The sequence below is a fragment of the Arvicola amphibius genome, chromosome X, assembly GCF_903992535.2.
Source record: "Arvicola amphibius chromosome X, mArvAmp1.2, whole genome shotgun sequence".
NCBI classification, from domain to species: Eukaryota; Metazoa; Chordata; class Mammalia; order Rodentia; family Cricetidae; genus Arvicola; species Arvicola amphibius.
Genome location: NC_052065.1, coordinates 63,158,079 through 63,175,839, shown reverse-complemented (window position 1 = coordinate 63,175,839; position 17,761 = coordinate 63,158,079). Strand labels below are relative to the sequence as shown.

The 17,761-nt window shown below is 42.2% G+C and overlaps 1 pseudogene; it reads left to right on the top strand.

The window, feature by feature from the left end:
- The first annotated feature begins 3,579 nt into the window (after positions 1–3,579).
- Positions 3,580–15,230, top strand: LOC119804308 (annotated as a pseudogene).
- The last annotated feature ends 2,531 nt before the right edge of the window (positions 15,231–17,761 follow it).

Genomic DNA, 17,761 nt, shown 5'->3' with positions numbered 1-17,761 from the left:
CTGTCACAGTCATTCTGAGATAAATATGCTACTGTTTATACAATGGATATGTCTAAAACTTCTGTTTTCACAAACCCAAAAAATTCTTGTGAGTTCCAGGGAGCCGAATTGAAGGATCCACCTTAAACAGGTCAGATACATCCCTCTCAATTCTTTGGTCCTAAAACTTTTTTCCTTAACTTAACTTTGTCCTCTGTTCTGCCAATACCTTAAACAGGTGTAAGAGACACCAGACATTTCTATACCACAAACACCAGACAAGAGCAAAGAGACCAGCTACCCCAGGATGTGACCAGCACCCAGATTTCTCAGGTTCTGCCTCCCAAAGATGATGCCCATAAATAAGCAGGAAGCAGTCTTAAGAATCCACCACCCCAATTCCCTTTACCTGTGGTGCCTAACTTCCTGCCTTTTTTTTTATAAAAAAGAGATGGGAATGTAATGATCTGTCCTGTCTCTTTAAGAGACAAGCCATGCCCACTCCCTCCCCCATCCACTGAGACAGGCAGATCTTCCTTCCTGCTTGCAGCCCGAGTCCCTTCCTTTTTCCATCTCCCTCTCAAAGAGGCAGCTACTATCTCTCCCTCACTCCTTCTTTCCCTCTTTCCCTCCCTCCCTTAAGAGGTCTAAGGGAAATGTGTTGTTGCTTGCCTGACTACCTTCACATCTTGGTGCTGAGTAGTCTATCATCATTGTTGCTACTTGCTACTGCTGCCATTGACAGCACTGACACCTAACTCCATTGCCACGGCCACTGCCACCATCTTTTGCTGATATCACATCCCAGCCTTCCAACAGAGACTGAAGACCAGAAATTCTCCAGAAATCTCTCAAATCTTTGGTGCCAGATTGAGACTACTGAGGCATGCAGCATCATAGGCTAAACAGCTACTAGGTTCTCAGGCTCTCTGGCATGTAGAAAGCCATTGTTGAATTACTGAGTCTGTATGATGTAAACCAATCTAATAACACACACACACACACACACACACACACACACACACACACACACACATATATATATATATATATATATATATATATATATATCCATCCCATTGATCCTGCTCCTCTAGAGGACTTTGTTTAATACATTCACAGAGGCAGGAAGCAAAACATTAGCTACAGATTAGCTACAGGTCCATGAGAAATAGCTCAGTGGGTAAAAACACTTACAGAGTAAGCCTGATGACCTAGTTCTTTTCGTAATGGCCACCATCACCATGGAAGGAGAAAATTGGCTTCCCAAAGTTGTTTTCTGATCTCCACATTCTGCATGTTCTGTGGCATGTGTGAACTAGCTCTCTCTCTCTCTCTCTCTCTCTCTCTCTCTCTCTCTCTCTCTCTTTCTCTCGCCATAAAATTAAATTAAAATTAGCTTAAGGATAAAAAGAAAACATCAAATAATGGCATTCTCATTTTCTTTTTATTAGAATATGTTCAATTTCAGATTGTATATTATGGGTCTTGCTCAAATTCCATTGTGTTTTTAATCTCTTGCCACTCTTTTCCTTTTCTGCTAGTCCCCTTTCTGCTCCTCGATTCCTACATCTATGAATCCTGAATATAAGGGAAAGAGCACTGTACAGTGGACACTGATCTAGAGCATATTAAGCTGCCGGCGGCCATGTCAGAGGAGCAGCAGGTGGCATTGACTTCAGGAGTGCAGCTCTCCAGAATGCAAGGCACGGATGGGTGAATCCCAGATAAGCAAGGCCCTGAGGGCTTTGGCTCCAGGATGTCTCTTACTACTGCTGTGCCTTTACATGTTTGCCACTGCCATTTTTCTCTGCTATCTGGCATGGTGTGAATGGGTGTGGGAGATCCCCACTGCCTTCAGTATAGTGTGATTATCTCATGGAAATATCCCATTCTACTGCGCATGTTTACCTATGGCATATTATGAAGATGATTTCCTTTTAAGTTGTACTCTTTAACTGAAGCAGTGATGTTATACAAGAATAGTGTTAATTTAAATAGAATTGTGATGGTTAGAGGTTTTTAACAAATATAGGAAGGGATTATAATAGAGGTTAGTTTCGTGGGAAAATTAATATAGGTAAAGGCAGGATATAGTGTTGGCCCCACCCCTGATGAACCAGGGACTGTAAAGAATTGAAAATAAAAACAAGGAAGTATCATGCATCTATAACTTATGAATTTCTCCTGAGGAGCCATAAAGACCGTGGTTTAGGTTAATGATTAAGGAAAACAACGGAGTCCTAGAAGCAAGGCTAGATCAAGTCCTTTTAATCCTAATGTTGGGAGATGTGTTCATGAGTTTCAGTGTGCATTATTGCTAAAACAAAGCTTTAAATAATGACTGAAGGCTAAGTTAAGATGTTTTTATCAATGGCTTTGAGGTACAAAATCTTGGGGAACAATTTAAACTTTAGAAACACACTTAACATTTGAGTAAGGAACTCATTGGGGTCAGGGAACAAAAACAATGGCAGCCTGGGTATTGCTGGCTGATGTTCTTTTCTTGCTAGAATGGGTTAGTGATCAAAGATAATTATCAATTACTTGTACCCTGAGGCAGGGCAATAGCACAAGCACAAGCAAGCCCATGCAAACTCACAATGAATAAGCAAAATTGGCCAAAACAGCCTGTCAGCAGACCAAAGGCATAGTAACTAATGTCCTAGCCAATCACAACACACCAGCAGTGACTGCCAGTTTCAAAAGGAACCAAAAAAATGTTCCTGCAGCAGTTTAGTTTCCCTAATCCCATAAAAAAAAACTCCCAACCTTTTTACAGTGAAGAGTTTTTGTATTGGAATCTCTAGGAGTCTGTGCCATTGCCTCTGCGTCTTCTCACCCCCTGCCTCCCAGAAAACAGGGATCACACAACAGGCAGCAGTAACAAGCCCACAACAACTGGCACCTAACGAGGATGGAACTTTACCTTTTGCTCATTTTTTCGGTCCTCCTTACCATCTTTCAGGCATTTTTCTTTCTTGCTTGCTGCCCCCACTGCTGTCCCTGTCCTGACTCTCTGCTGGCATCTTGAGTTCACCCCCTTCAGCTGTTTTCAGTAAGTTGACCCCTATTTTTGTTTTCTAAACCTGTGGTGAGTTGGGGCTTTCTTTCCTATCCCCACATTTTCTTTTCATTCAGCTGTTTGTCCCCCTGGTTAGGAACTCTCTATCGTGACTCTGTTTGCCCCAGTACCTCCACATAAGGGCTGACCACACAAGAGGTAGAGCCAATAAAGACCCTCCGACAGGTCCTTTTCACCCTGAGACACTGTATAAGCATACAGCCAAGGGCCTAACAAACCACAGTGGAGGAAGTCCAACAGTCCACACTAGTCTCTCTTCTCAACTAATCCAGTTACGTGACCACCAGTTAAGAGCTGGTTTCTTAATTCACAGAAAGGTTTTGGCCATTGGATTGTGGTTGAATACCCTTTCTCTTCCGGGATTGGAACGTTTTCCTTAGACAGCAGCTACTTCCACTAGCTTGACCCTGGAGCTGAGTGCAGGAACAGAGATGCAGTTGCTGCTGCTCATCCCGAGTCTTCTGACTGTTTTCTTCTTTGCTGCCCCACCTCACAGGCTCCTCCTGGGGCCTATCATGAATGGTGCCCCTTCCCCAGGGGATGGGACCTTCCCTTCTCCACCAGTGCTGCCACCACCCCCTCCCCGCAGCTGGCAAGAGTTCTGTGAGTCCCATGCAAGGGCTGCTGCCCTGGATCTTGCCCACCATTTTCGCCTCTACTTGGCCTCCCACCCACAGTATGCAAAGCCTGAAGCAGAAGCCGCCTTTTCTGGTTGTTTTACTGAGCTATTCCTACAGCACTTCGAAGCTGAAGTGGCCCTGGCCGCGGGCTCATTCTCCCCATCTGTCTTGACCCCATTGAGGCCTGGTGTGGAGATTGTACCACCACATGGCTTATCCTTTGACAGCTGCAGGATGGGCGGTCCCCTGACTGTGTTGGGCCCATCTAGATCTTCTTAGAGCCTAGCTGGCCCCCTTCCTTCCTCAGTCTCTTCCTCCTCTACAACATCTTCAAAGCCAAGGCTCAAGAAACACTTTTCCCTACATTAAGAGGATCGCTCAGACAGAGATTTTGTATGAGGCATTCTGCAGTGGTGAGAGGCCATTGATACTTCCCAGCAGCGCCTCTGGAAACCACAACAGACCTTCCAGTCCTAGGTGGAAACAGGAACTCCAACTCCTCTGGTGGTGCTGGGACAGGTGGTAGGGGATTGGCTAGTGATGGCACATTCCCTGGGGAGAGATGAACTCATTACTTTGAGAGGCTGAGACTGGGTCATAGAGGATAAACCTTGAAAGACAGAGCAGGAATGGTACAGAGAGAAGAGCTGCTCAGTTTTATGGGGTCTGAAGAAGCTGCCCCTGACCCAGCAGGAGTGGGTCATGGAGGAGGGGCGACTGGGCTGACCTCAGGGGGAGGAGGGCAGCCTTAGTGGGGGAAGTGTCACCTACTGCTTCAAAGTGAAGAAGGAAGAGGAAGTCGCTTGGAATTCTTCATATCACCCAAGGCATCCCGGCCCCAACTCAGCATTCCCTGTTCTACTAACACTGTGCACAGCCATGTCCCTAGAGATGCCTGACAGGGAGAAAACGTTTGTGCTTAAGGTAGAAGGCCCTACAGAGTACATTCTGAAGACAACCGATGCACTTCAAGACAAAACAACAGCCAACAGAATTGGAAAAGATCTTCACCAACCCTACATCAGACAGAGGTCTGATCTCCAAAATATACAAAGAACTCAAGAAATTGGTCATCAAAAGAACAAGTAATCCAATAAAAAACGGAGTACAGACCTCAACAGAGAAATCCAAAATGGCTGAAAGACGCTTAAGGAAATGTTCGACATCCTTAGCCATCAGAGAAATGCAAATCAAAACAACTCTGAGATTCCATCTTAAACCTGTAAGGATGACCAAGATCAAAAACACTGATGACAACTTATGCTGGAGATGTTGTGGGGTAAAGGAAACACTCCTCCATTGATGGTGGGAGTGCAAGCTTGTACAGCCCCTTTGGATATCTGTATGGCAATTTCTCAGAAAATTAGGAAACAACCTTCCTCAAGACCCAGCAATACCACTTTTGGGTATATATGCAAAGGATGCTTAATCATGCCACAAGGACATGTGCTCAACTATGTTCATAGCATCATTGTTTGTCATAGCCAGAACCTGGAAACAACCTAAATGCCCCTTGACCAAAGAATGGATAAGGAAAATGTAGTACATTTACACAATGGAGTACTACACAGCAGAAAAAAAATTAATAACATCTTGAAATTTGCAAGAAAATGGATGGAACTAGAAAACATCATTTTGACTGAGGTAACCCGGACCCAGAAAGACAATTATCACATGTACTCACTCATAAATGGTTTTTAAACATAAAGCAAAGAAAACCAGCCTACAAATCATAATCCCAGAGAACCTAGACAACAATAAGGACCCTAAGAGAGACATACATAGATCTTATCTACATGGGAAGTAGAAAAAGACAAAAGCTCCTGAGTAAATTGGGAGCATGGGGACCATGGGAGAGGGTTGAAGGGGAGGGGCGAGGCAGAGAGGAAAGCAGAGAAAAAATGTAGAGCTCAATAAAAATCAATAAATTTAAAAAGTACCTAGAATTAATAGGCCAACCAATGATTTAATTAATACAGTTTCTGTGTTGTTATTTCAGGTCTGAGTGGCCAGAACAACCAAGTAATCTTCATACAACACCAAGGCCACAATAGCCTTTACAGATGCCAATAAAACTAATTTGGGTTACTAATAATGGGAGTTAATCATAAGGAAAGGTCCTATTCCCAATTAAATCCTTAATCAGAACAACTAGAGGAGTTATTGATAGTCATTAAGGTATTGGAAATGACCCAATCAAAACCAGTAAATATTTTCTCAGATAGTCACTATGCCACATGAGCATGCAAAATACTATCTTTTGCAAAATTAAAGTCTCAAAAGGATTCTATCTCTAAAACTATGCAAACTATTCAAGACTTATTACAGTCCAGAGGACACCCTGGCACATATCCCATATCAGGTCTCATATGACAGGAATGTTAGCAACAGGCAATCACAGAGTAGACCACCTAATTATGACTATGACAGTGTCCTTGCCTTTGCTGCAACAGGCTAGGCTCCTTCATCAGCAATTTCCTTTGTCCCCTAAAAATTTGCACAAGCTTTTACCTGGTTTATCTTTGGCTGGCTATAAACCCTTAATCACAATCTACGCATCTTAACTTGACACAAGTTGAACCATTGTATTTGTATGCCACATTCTTTGTCTAAGTATGGGATCACATAAAATCCCTGCTAGACTCCTCTAAGCTTGTGGCATGGTGCCTTATGGGGGGTGGCTCTAATTTTTCTGCTTAAGTGTCTCCTACAGTTAAGATCCTAACAGCAGTGGGTGAACAATGCAACACTCCAGGTGTTAATGGCTTTGGCACTTGCTGGAGGAAGGGAGGTGGTCCACTTTTGGCTAATGTAAATACAGGAGACCTTTAAAGCCTTAGTTCTCCTAAAAGTCTTCCCTTGCTTTTGACTTCTTGGAACCTTCTGGGGACCCAGCCCTTCGAGAACTGGTAGTCAATGATGGGTAAGAGCCTGTCCAGCAGGCCAGCCTAAGACAGGCACAGCCCAAAATGTTGACGGGGTCCCTGAGGCGGGGTTTTGAAAATCCATAACTCCCACTAGGTCACCCAAAAAAATAAAATAAAAAGGGTGAGATGAAGCAGGGCAATAGCACAAGCAAGTGCATGCAAATTCACAATGAATAAGCAAAATTGGCCAAAACAACCTGTCAGCAGACCAAAAGCACAGTAACTAATGACACATACTCCAAGCCAATTACAACACACCAGCAGTAACTGCCAGTTTCAAAAGGACCAACCAAAGATGTTCCTGCTGCAGCTTAATTTCCCTAACCCCATAAAAATCCCCAACCTTTTTACAGTAAAGAGCTTCTGTATTGGAATCTCTCAGAGTCTGTGTCATTGCCTCCATGTCTTCTCAACCCTGGCCCCTGGGAAATGGGGATCACACAACAGGCAGCAACAACAAGCCCACAACAGTACCCATTTCTACTCTCAGTTTCCTGATAAAAAGAACTGTTGATGAGTGGATATGAATGCTGGGGATTTAAAGTAGAGCTGACTGTTTTTCATATACAAAAGTTTAGATTTTATAACATTACTTTTTGAGATAAATAATAAAATGATCAATCCTTTCTTTGTAATCACAAAATGTAGTGAACTAGTAAAGAAAAACTGACTGAGAAAACTACCTTGTTTACTTACACTTTGTTAATCTGTAATTAGTTACTTGGACATGTATGTATGTGGGTTCATGGGGATTATAATATGAAAAATGTTTAATAATGTAAGGGAAATGAGAAACATGTTGGTTTTTTACCTGTATTCTGTATTCATTATAATCATTCACTTGAAAAATAGAATGTAACCACATTGTAATTTTTATGTCACTTGAAAGATTTTGCTGGGATATTTAAGCTATAAAGAGAAAACAAAGATAGAGAGATGAAAGATTATAAAGAGATCCTAAAGATGTGTATGTGTGTGTGTTTCACTTTTTTGCCTGCCCCAGAGAGTTACATTTTGCCCCACTCACCAGCCACAGAGAAAAGGTTTACTCCCACAGATAGAAAAGCCAATTGAGCAATTAGTCCACCAACTCCATGGCTCCCCTTTAATTCCTGAGCTGCTGAAGGCTGGTCCTTACAGTAGTGTTCCAGGCACCCAAACAGGGATCTGAGAATATATTCTTTTGAGATTGTCCTGGAGGAGATGATTCTCTGGTGTTCTATGCAGATAGGTTCTCACTCAAGAAGGTCCAGAACTCCTTGGCCATCACAAGCCAAGTAAAGATGGGTGAGTAATCCAATTGTCTTTCATGACTTTTCCTCAACATAGGACAAGGAGAATCATAAGAAAGATGGTTCTTTACTGTTATTAAATATATTAAATATATACTGAAGAAAAAAAGGAATTAAGATTAACATTGGTCAGCCAACTGGTATTCTCTAGTTTTTTCAGACAGTTAGCCCCTGGTTTTCAGATCAGGGAAATTTAGATGTAGGAATTTGAGATACAGTAGAGACAGATATTAAAAAAATGGTATACAAAGAATGGAGGTAGAGACATGTCTCCTATAACATTTTCTATTTGGAGTGTGCTTAGGCACTGGCAGGTGATAAAGAGCTTGTGTGTGCTCTGCAGCCCTTTGTTCCCCCTCCACATGACCAAACACCCTTGTTGTTATCTCATTCAGGATCTAAGAAACAGGCAACAAAGTATCATCATCCTGACTGGCCTCCCCTACAATACCTCACTGTAAATCACTCCACAAGACCCCTTGAGACATGTAAATAGAGGCTGGTCAGATTTGTTGTCACAGTAAGTCAGGTACACTAGCAGGGTGTTTCATTGGTGAAAGAAAAGAAAGAGTAAAGAGTTAACATGCAAAATGCTTGTGGGTATGGGAAATGGCTCAACTGAAACTAACAAAGTCTTGCTGATACTGTCTATGGCACTAGGGCTCCTGACACTAAATTGGAATTTCTAAAAGGTGATCCTCCACTGCTACTTTAAGCCCAGAAATAAGCTTTCCAAAGAACCCTGTCTATGATTAAATACATTGAATTCATCAGTGTGGCTAAGTCAAGTTCAGAGAGTGTTTCAACAATGGTCTCTGCTTTTGACTTAGCAGTGAAAACAACAAAGTCTTCCTTGGTGAACTGAAGGCTATGTTGTTGAACCTATACTAAAGTGGCAACCCCACTACTCTGGCTACTTTTCAAATGAGCCCATTGGATGATAACAGAAGTAGCTAAGGAAAATAGCTTACTGCTGTGTACAGAAAGTTATATCACAAAAAAATCCACTTATGAGGACACTTTTTGGTTAGAATTCACATATAAAACAAATTGCTTTATATTTCTACCCATTCAGGACAGTCTATGATCTTACTTTTTCCCCAAACCTCCTTGTTACCAATTTTCCAGATATGTTCCTTCCAAGTCTCTGACCATCATCCATCTAAACTATTGTTGCAGGGTCTGCGAAGATCGAAAACAACCTAAACACACAAAAGCTCATACAAATCAAGGTCTTTATTGAAGGGGCAGCAAAAACTGACTGGCCAGGGACAACAATACAGACTTGGGAACTGACTGTGTCCCTGGACATTCATTTCAGCAAGTATTTAAGCAGAAAAACCACAAACATCTGTGTCAACCAATACAGGATGTACGTTTTACAATGTAACCAATCAAATTTATTTCTCCTTTGCAGTTTGGGGAACTAGAGATGAGTAACAAGCAATTTCTCATCTGTCAAGAAAGAAGCCTATGACCCTAGTGAAGAATCCCAGCTCTCCCAGGGCTTGGAAACAAACTTTGTTTTACCCTGCTTTTAAGTGGAATCTAGAAACAAGATGCCAGTACTTAAGGCAGGCGTTGTTTGCTTAATCCCAACACCATTAGCCCCCATCCATGAATATACACTGATACTTCAGACCATTTCTCCATATAAGTCAAAGTGAAGTATCAGGTACAATTTCCAACATTCTGCTCACTGTCTACCTTCAGGCAGTGCCTGCATATTATGCAGAACCATCTGTAAATCAGACCCAAGTCTCCATTCCTCTTTTAATTAATCATAAGAAACTCAGGTGTGGGACCATAGGCATTAGGGTCACTTCTCCCAGCTTGTGCTTTTAAGGCTTGCTCAGATTTATAGACTACTACCACTTGATGATGGAGTGCTCCTGGGCATGCAGGTTTATGTTCGGTGGGCCAATAGTACCTAGCTCATAATTAGTAACCCAAGCCATTCAGTGATTCAGGATTGTGTCTAGTCACTACCAAGGCCCAGTATCAACCCAAAAGCTGATTCTCAAAAACACAGGGCTTTGCTCCAAATTCCTAAAAGTCAGTGCAGTGCTTCACCTAGAGAGGTCTGCCAAACATTCCAGACTGCATTCTTTTTATTCTTTTTGTTTTTTGAGACAGAGTTTTTCTGTGTAGACCCAACTGTCCTGGAATTCACTCTGTAGACCAAGTTGACCTCGAACTCACAGAGATTTGCCTGCCTCTGCCTCCCAAGGACTATGATTAAAGGCTTGCACCGCCACTGCCTGGCTTTCCAAACCACAATCTTATCTCTCATTGGGACTTTAAGAGTTGTTGGATCTGCTAGAATATAGTAGCACAGCTTGTCCAGGTCTTTGAGCCTCATTTTTTAAAGCCCCACTTAAAACTAGCACCATTTTAGATCACTTAGTGAATAGCTCAAAATAGCATTTTCTAGGGGGGTTGTTTGTTTGTTTGTTTGTTTGTTATTTTCAAGAAAGGGTTTCACTGTAGCTTTGGAGCCTGTCCTAGAAATAGCTCTTATAGATCAGGCTGGCCTCAAACTCACAGAGATCTTCCTGCCTCTGCCTCCCAAGTGCTGGGATTAAAGGTGTGTGCCACCACTGCCTGACTCAACATAGCATTTTCAAATTGGGAGTATGTTGCCTCCAAAGTTCAAAGAGACTCAAAAGATGTCATCTACATTTTGGGGCATTGAAAGGGGAAGATAAAACAATTAAACCTCATAATAAGGTATATTTCAGCCAGGAGAAGTGATGCACACCTTTAATCCCAGCACTTAGAAGGCAGAGGTAAGATAGATCTCTGTGAGTTCAAGGCCAGCCTGATGTACAAAGTGAGTTTCAAGACAGCAAGAGCTGTTACAGAGAAACCCTGTCTCAAAAAAAGCAAAAACAAAAACACAAAAGGTATATTTGAAAATACTCCCACTTAATTGGCTCTATATTAATTTTACTGTATCATAAAGCTCCTAAATTGGTTTTGGTTTTGTTTATTGATACAAGTCTCATGATGTATATGTAGCTAGCTTGGGATTTTCTTTGTAGTCCTGACTGACCCCAAGATCACAACCCTCGTGCATCTCTTATGTGTGGGGGTGACAGAGACAAGCCCCCATGCCCAGAAGTCCCTAAATTTGCTCAAATTTATTTCCTAATTTCTGGCATGCAAATGCATCTCATATAAGTCTCAAGTAGTTGCTAACTGGATGCTCACTGAGTCTTCTCAGCATTATCATCAATATAATAAACTACTGGGGTCGTACAAGAACTGAAGGCAAGTAAAGTCCTTGAAGACCAGACCAAGACACGGGATAGAGAATACGCATGCCCTTGGAATGAGACAGTACTGTTGACCTTGCTAGCTGAACATAAATTATTCTAATGTTCTTTACTATCAGGGACCAAGAGAAAAGGAACTTTCCGGATGAATAGGTATATTCCAAACACCAGGAGATGTTTTAACTTGAGTAATAAAATCACTTCTAGTCAAGAAGCTGCAACTGGAGTGATTACCTGATTAAACTTAGGATAACCAACTGGCATTCTTCAAACTCCATCTGCCTTCTGTACAAAGCCAAATGGGGAAGTTAATAAGATGAGACAAGGATCAGCCCTCCATGTTTCCTTCAAATACTTGGTAATACAAAAAAAGTCAAGTGGTGGTGGCAGCCAGAACTTTAAAGGCAGAGGCAGGTGGATCTCTGTGAGTTCGAGGCCAGGGTTCCAAAGCTACAGAGAAACCCTGTCTAAAGAAATAAAAACACTGGGAAGTAGCCTTCAATGCATGGGCACAGGAGACCACTTTCTAAATATAACCCCAGTAGCACAGACAATAAGAGCAACAATAAATAAATGGGAACTCCTGAAACTGAGAAGCTTCTGTAAAGCAAAGGAAACTGTCAATAAGACAAAAAGGCAGCATACTGAATGGGAAAAGATATTCACCAACCCCACATCAGACAAAGGACTGATCTCCAAAATATATAAAGAACTCAAAAAATTAGACATTAAGATTATAAATAACCCAATTAAAATGGTATACTGAACTAACCAGAGAATTCTCAACAGAAGAATTTCAAATGGCCAAAAGATACTTAAGGACATGTTCAACTTCCTTAGCTATCAGGGAAATGCAAATCAAAACAACTCTGAGATACCATCTTACACCTGCCAGAATGGCTAAGATAAAAAAAAAAAAACACTAAGGTGTAGTGTGGAGCTGCGGGCCGGCTTCCCGCCGCCCAACCACCGGCTAGCTTTACCCGAAATAATTACATGGAAACTGTATTCTTTTAAACACTGCCTGGCCAATTAGTTTCAGCCTCTTACTCACATCTTGATTAACCCATATCTAATAATCTATGTAGCACCACAAAGTGGTGTCTTACCCGGAAAGATTCAGCACGTCTGACCTGGTAGCTGGCTTCATCGCATCTGGCTCCCTGAGGAGAGGCTCGGCAGTCTGGCCCAGAGAGCAGAGGCACGGCGATTTATCTCACTTAGGAGAGGAGTGGCATCTGACTGAGCCATCTACCTCACTTCCTTCTTCCTGTTCTGTCTACTCCACCCACCTAAGGGCTGGCCAAGGCACTTTCTTTATTAGCCAATGAGAATCCTCCATCACTAAGGATAGATTATGCTGGAGAGTATGTGGAGTAAGGAAAACACTCATCCATTGCTGGTGGGAATGCAAACTTGTGCAACCACTTTGGAAATCAGTATGGCGGTTTCTCAGAAAATTGGGAATCAACCTACCTCAGGATCCAGCAATACCACTCTTGGGAATATACCCAAAAGATGCTCAATCATACTACAAAAGCATTTGTTCAACTATGTTCATAGCAGCATTATTTGTAATAGCCAGAACCTGGAAACAACCTAGATGCTCCTCAACTGAAGATGGAAAAAGAAAGTGTGGCAATCTACACATTAGAGTACTACTCAGCAGGAGAAAAAAAAACATTGACATCTTGAATTTTGCATGCAAATTGATGGAATTAGAGAACACTATCCTGAGTGAGGTAACCCAGACCCAAAAAATGAATATGGTATGTACTAACTCATTAGTAGATACTAGCCATAAACAAAGGACATTGAGCCTATAGTTCATGATCCTAGAGAAGCTAAGGAATAAGGTGAACCCAAAGAAACTGGAAACAGACAAGATTTTCTGACAAAATTTGGGAGCATGGGGTGGAAGGTAGAAGGATGGGGAGAAGGGAAAGAGGAGGGGAGAAGGGGAGGGTTGGGGGGAACTTGAGGGAATGGGGTAGTCGAGATGGAGGAAGGACAGATATGAGAGCAAGGAAAGAGATATCTTGATTGAAGGAGTCATTATGGGGTTAGCAAGAAACCTGGCTCTAGAAAAATTCCCAGGAATCCACAAGGATGACCCCAGCTAACACCCTAAGCAATAGGGGAGAGGGTGCCTGAACTGGCCTTGCCCTGTAGTCAGATTGATGATTATCTTAAATATCACCATAGAACCTTCATCCAACAACAGATGGAAACAGAGGCAGAGACCCACATCGGAGCACTGGACTAAGATCCCAAAGTCCAGTTGAAGAGCGGAAGGAGTGAGAGTATGAGCAAGGAAGTCAAGACCATGAAGGGTTCACCCACTGAGACAATTTGTCTGCGCTAATGGGAGCTAACCACGTCTACTGGACTGGGAGTGAATGAGCATGGGATCAAACTAGTCCCTCTGAATGTGGTTGACAGCTGGGGTAGACTGAGGAGCCAATGACAGTGGCACTGGGATTTGTCTCTACTGCATGTACTGGCTTTTTGGGATCCTATTCTCTTTGGATGTAAACCTTGCTCAACCTAGATGTAGTAGGGAGGGCCTTGGACTTTCCACAGGGCAGGGTGCTTTGCCCTCTCTTAGGATTGGATGGGGAGAGGAGTGTGGAGGGAGTGGGAGGAGAAAAGGAAGTGGGAATTTTGATTGGTATTTTTTTATTAAATGTATTTATTTATTTATTAAAAATTTCCACTTCCTTCCATTTCCCTCCCACTCCCCCACTCTCCCTCCCCTTCCCTCTCCAGTCCTACGAGCAGATAATAATAATAATAATAATAATAATAATAATAATAATAATAATAATAAATACTTGGTAGTATCAGTAATCTTCTTGCTTGTTTGTTTTGGTTTGGTTTCTACAGTCAGGGTCTCACAGTGTAGCTCAGGCTGGCTGAGAAATCTTGAAGGTCCTCCTGCTTCAGTCTTCAAAATTCTGGACTTACACATGTGAGCCATCATGCAGTATTCGTTTTGATTTACTAAAAATTTTCCTACATAGAGGCAATTATAGTGACTTTTCCTTGGCTTTTTCTATCATCAAAACCCTCATTCCACAATTCACGCAACCAATGTTGGGATTCTGTTACTTGTTAGGCCTATTCTTAGAATGCACAATATATTGGAAAAATAACTTATCATTTACCCAAATTTTCCATTTCCAGAATTCCCTCAGTTTGTGTTTTCTTTATTGCCTCTATTTCAGTTTTCAAGTCTTGAACCATTTCCTTCACCTGTTTGATTGCTTTTTCTTGGTTTTCTTTAAGGGATGTGTTGATTTCTTCTAATTCTTTTGTCTTTTCCTCCACTTATTTAAGGGAATTTTTTATTTCTTCTTGAAAGGCCTCAGTTATCTTCATAAAGTTATTTTTAAGGTCTTTGCCTTCTGCTTCATCTGTGTTGGGATGTTCAGATCTTGCTGTTGTAGAACCACTAGTTTCTGGTGGTGCCGGATTGCATTTTATGTTGTTCTTACCTTGTTGTCTACCTGTATCTTCCTCCCATCAGTATACATGGAGCCTGTGTTTCAGAAGGTCTCTCTGCCTCCAGTTGGTGTAGTTGGGGGCTATGGCTCTGGTGAATGCTCCTTCAGGTGCAAGCAGAGAAGAGCCTCCAATGATTGCCCCTCCAGGTGCAAGCAGGCCCAAGGCTCAGATGGTTGCTCCTTGAGGTGCAGGTGGGGCCATAGTTCCAGTGATCATTCCTCCGGTCACAGTTCTGGTGGTCACTTCTCTAAGTGCAGGCAGGACTGAGGTTTTGGTGGTGGCTGCAGTGATGAGGTATCTCCTACAGAGAATGGCAGTGGATGCTGGCTGAGACACGGGTGTTCTTTGCCAGAGTAACTTCGTACAATTACTTCTGTAAGTCACTGCTGGAAGCCACTGTTGTCGTTCCCAGCAGTCACATGCCACTACCTGCAGTTGCTCCCCTTAGATGCTCCCAGCAGTCACTCAGTCCTCTGATTCTTCCAGTGGTTGTTCAGATGGACTCAGGGAACCCTGAAAAAGAGGAAGTGAAAAGATTGTAAGAGCCAAAGGTCATTGAGGACACCAAGGAAACAAGGTCTTCTAGATACAACAGGAATGGTACACATATGAACTCAGAGAAACTGTGGCAGCATGCACAGAGGCTGGACAGTTCTAGGTCAGATAGTGTCCTAGCACTAAGAGCAGAAGTGGGCGCATGTGCCTGTCTATAAACCAAAACCCATTTCCAATTGATAACCATTTGAAAAGGAAGAATTAGTTTTCTTCAATGGAGTCTCACTCAGTATACAAACCACACTTAATGGCAGGTCTCATGTCCAACTGTAGTTGGCCAACACAAAAAACTCAATGACTGGCCTGGGATCCCCCCCCCCACGCCGACTTAGACATTTCAGGGAAGAGTCAGCGAGAGAGGAAGCACAGTGGCAACACCAGCCCAGGGCCATAATGTCAGAGAGAGGGAGCTTAGTGGCAGTGGCTCTGGCCCCTACCTGGAAGCATCAGAGAGGGAGTGAAGCAGCCTGGGAGCATCAACAGCAGCGGCTTCCAGAAACAATATTAAAAAGTCCCGCGGGGAAGAACACCAGGGTCCCAGCCAGCATCCAGTGCCATCCTCTGTATGAGATCGCCTGCTGAATCAGTAACCACTGGAGCCACAGACCTGCTGGCACCAGAGCCTTATAGACTACATCTGCATCTGGAGGAGTGATCACCTGAGCCTTGGGCCCAACGGCACCTGGAGGAGTAATCACCTGAGACTCTGCCCTGCCTGCTCCTGAAGGAGCCATCAATGGAGCGACAGCCACCAACACATAGAAGCTTACATTAATTATAAACTGGTTGGCCTATTAGCCCAGGCTTATTATTAACTAGCTCTTACAACTTAAACTAACCTGTAATTCTTGTGTATGTTTAGCCTTGTGGCTTGGTACCTTTACTCAGGGCAGCATTTTCATCTTGCTTCCTCTGTGTCTCAGTGGCGAGTGCAAACTGAGCCTTTCTTCCCAGAATTCTCCTAGTCTGGTCACCCCGCCTGTATTTCCTGCCTGGCTACTGGTCAATTCAGCATTTTATTAAACCAATACAAGTGACAAATCTTTACAGGATACAAGAGCATTATCCCACAGCGATAAGATGCTGCAAACTGAACACATCAAAAAAATCATCCACCACGACCATGTAGACTTCATCACAGAGATGCAGGGTTGCTCCAACATATGGAAATCTTGCAATGTAATCCACCATGAAAACAAACTGAAAGAAAAAACCACATGAAATCTCATTAGATGCTGAAAAAACCTTCAACAAAATCCAAGACTCCTTTATGATGAAGGTCTTGGAGAGATCAGGGATACAAAGAAGATCTAAACAAAAAAAAACAATTTACAGCAAGCCAACAGCCAATATCAAATTAAATGGAGAGAAACTCAATGTGATTCCACTAAAATCAGGAACAAGACAAGGCTGTCCATTCTCTCCATATCTATTCAAAACTGTACTGAAAGTTCTAGCTAACAAAATAAGACAACAAAAGGAGATCAAGGGGATACAAATTGGAAAGGAAGAAGTCAAACTATCCCTTTTCATAGATGATATGATAAATAAATGACCCCCAAACATACCCAGGAACTTGTACTACTGATAAATACCTCCAGTAATGTAGTGGGATAAAAGATTAACTCAAAAAGATCAGTAGCCCTCCTATATACAAATGATAAATGGGCTGAGAAAGAAATCAAAAAAAGCATCACTTTTTACAAAAGTCACAAATGAAAAATATCTTGAGGTAACTAACCAAACAAGTGAAAGACCTGCATGACAAGAACTTTCAGTCTCTAATGAAAGAAATTAAAGAAGACATCAGGAAATGGAAAGATCTCCCACGTTCTTGGATAGGTAGGATCAATATAATAAAAATGACAATCCTGACAAAAGCAATCTATAGAGTCAATGCAATCCCCGTCAAAATCCCAACACAATTCTTCACAAACCTTGAAAGGACATTACTCAACTTCATATTAAAAAACAAGAAACCCAAAATAGTTAAAACAATCCTGTACAAACTTCCAGAGGCATCACCATCCCTGACTTCAAACTCTGCTATAGAGCTATAGTAATAAAAACAGGTTGGCATTGGCATAAAAGCAGACACATGGATCAATGGAATCAAATCGAAGTTCCTGACATTAATTTATGCTCATATGAACACCTGACTTTTGTCAAAGCCAAAAAGGTACAATGGAAAAAGGAAAACATCTTTAACAAATGGTGTGGGAATAACTAGATGTCAGCATGTAGAAGATTGCAAATAGATCCATATCTACTGCCTTGTACAAAACTCAAGTCCAAGTGGATTAAATACCTCAACATAAAGCCAGTTACATTGAACCTGATAGATGACATAGTGGAGAGTAGCCTTGAACACACTAGCATAGGAGACCACTTCTTAAATAGAACACCAGAGTAGCACAGACACTAAGAGTAATGTACCGGCGGTTACCGGCAGTACCCGCGGTCGGAGGGGTTAGGAAATAACCAAAATAGTCCTTTTATAATAAATCAGTTTTAATAA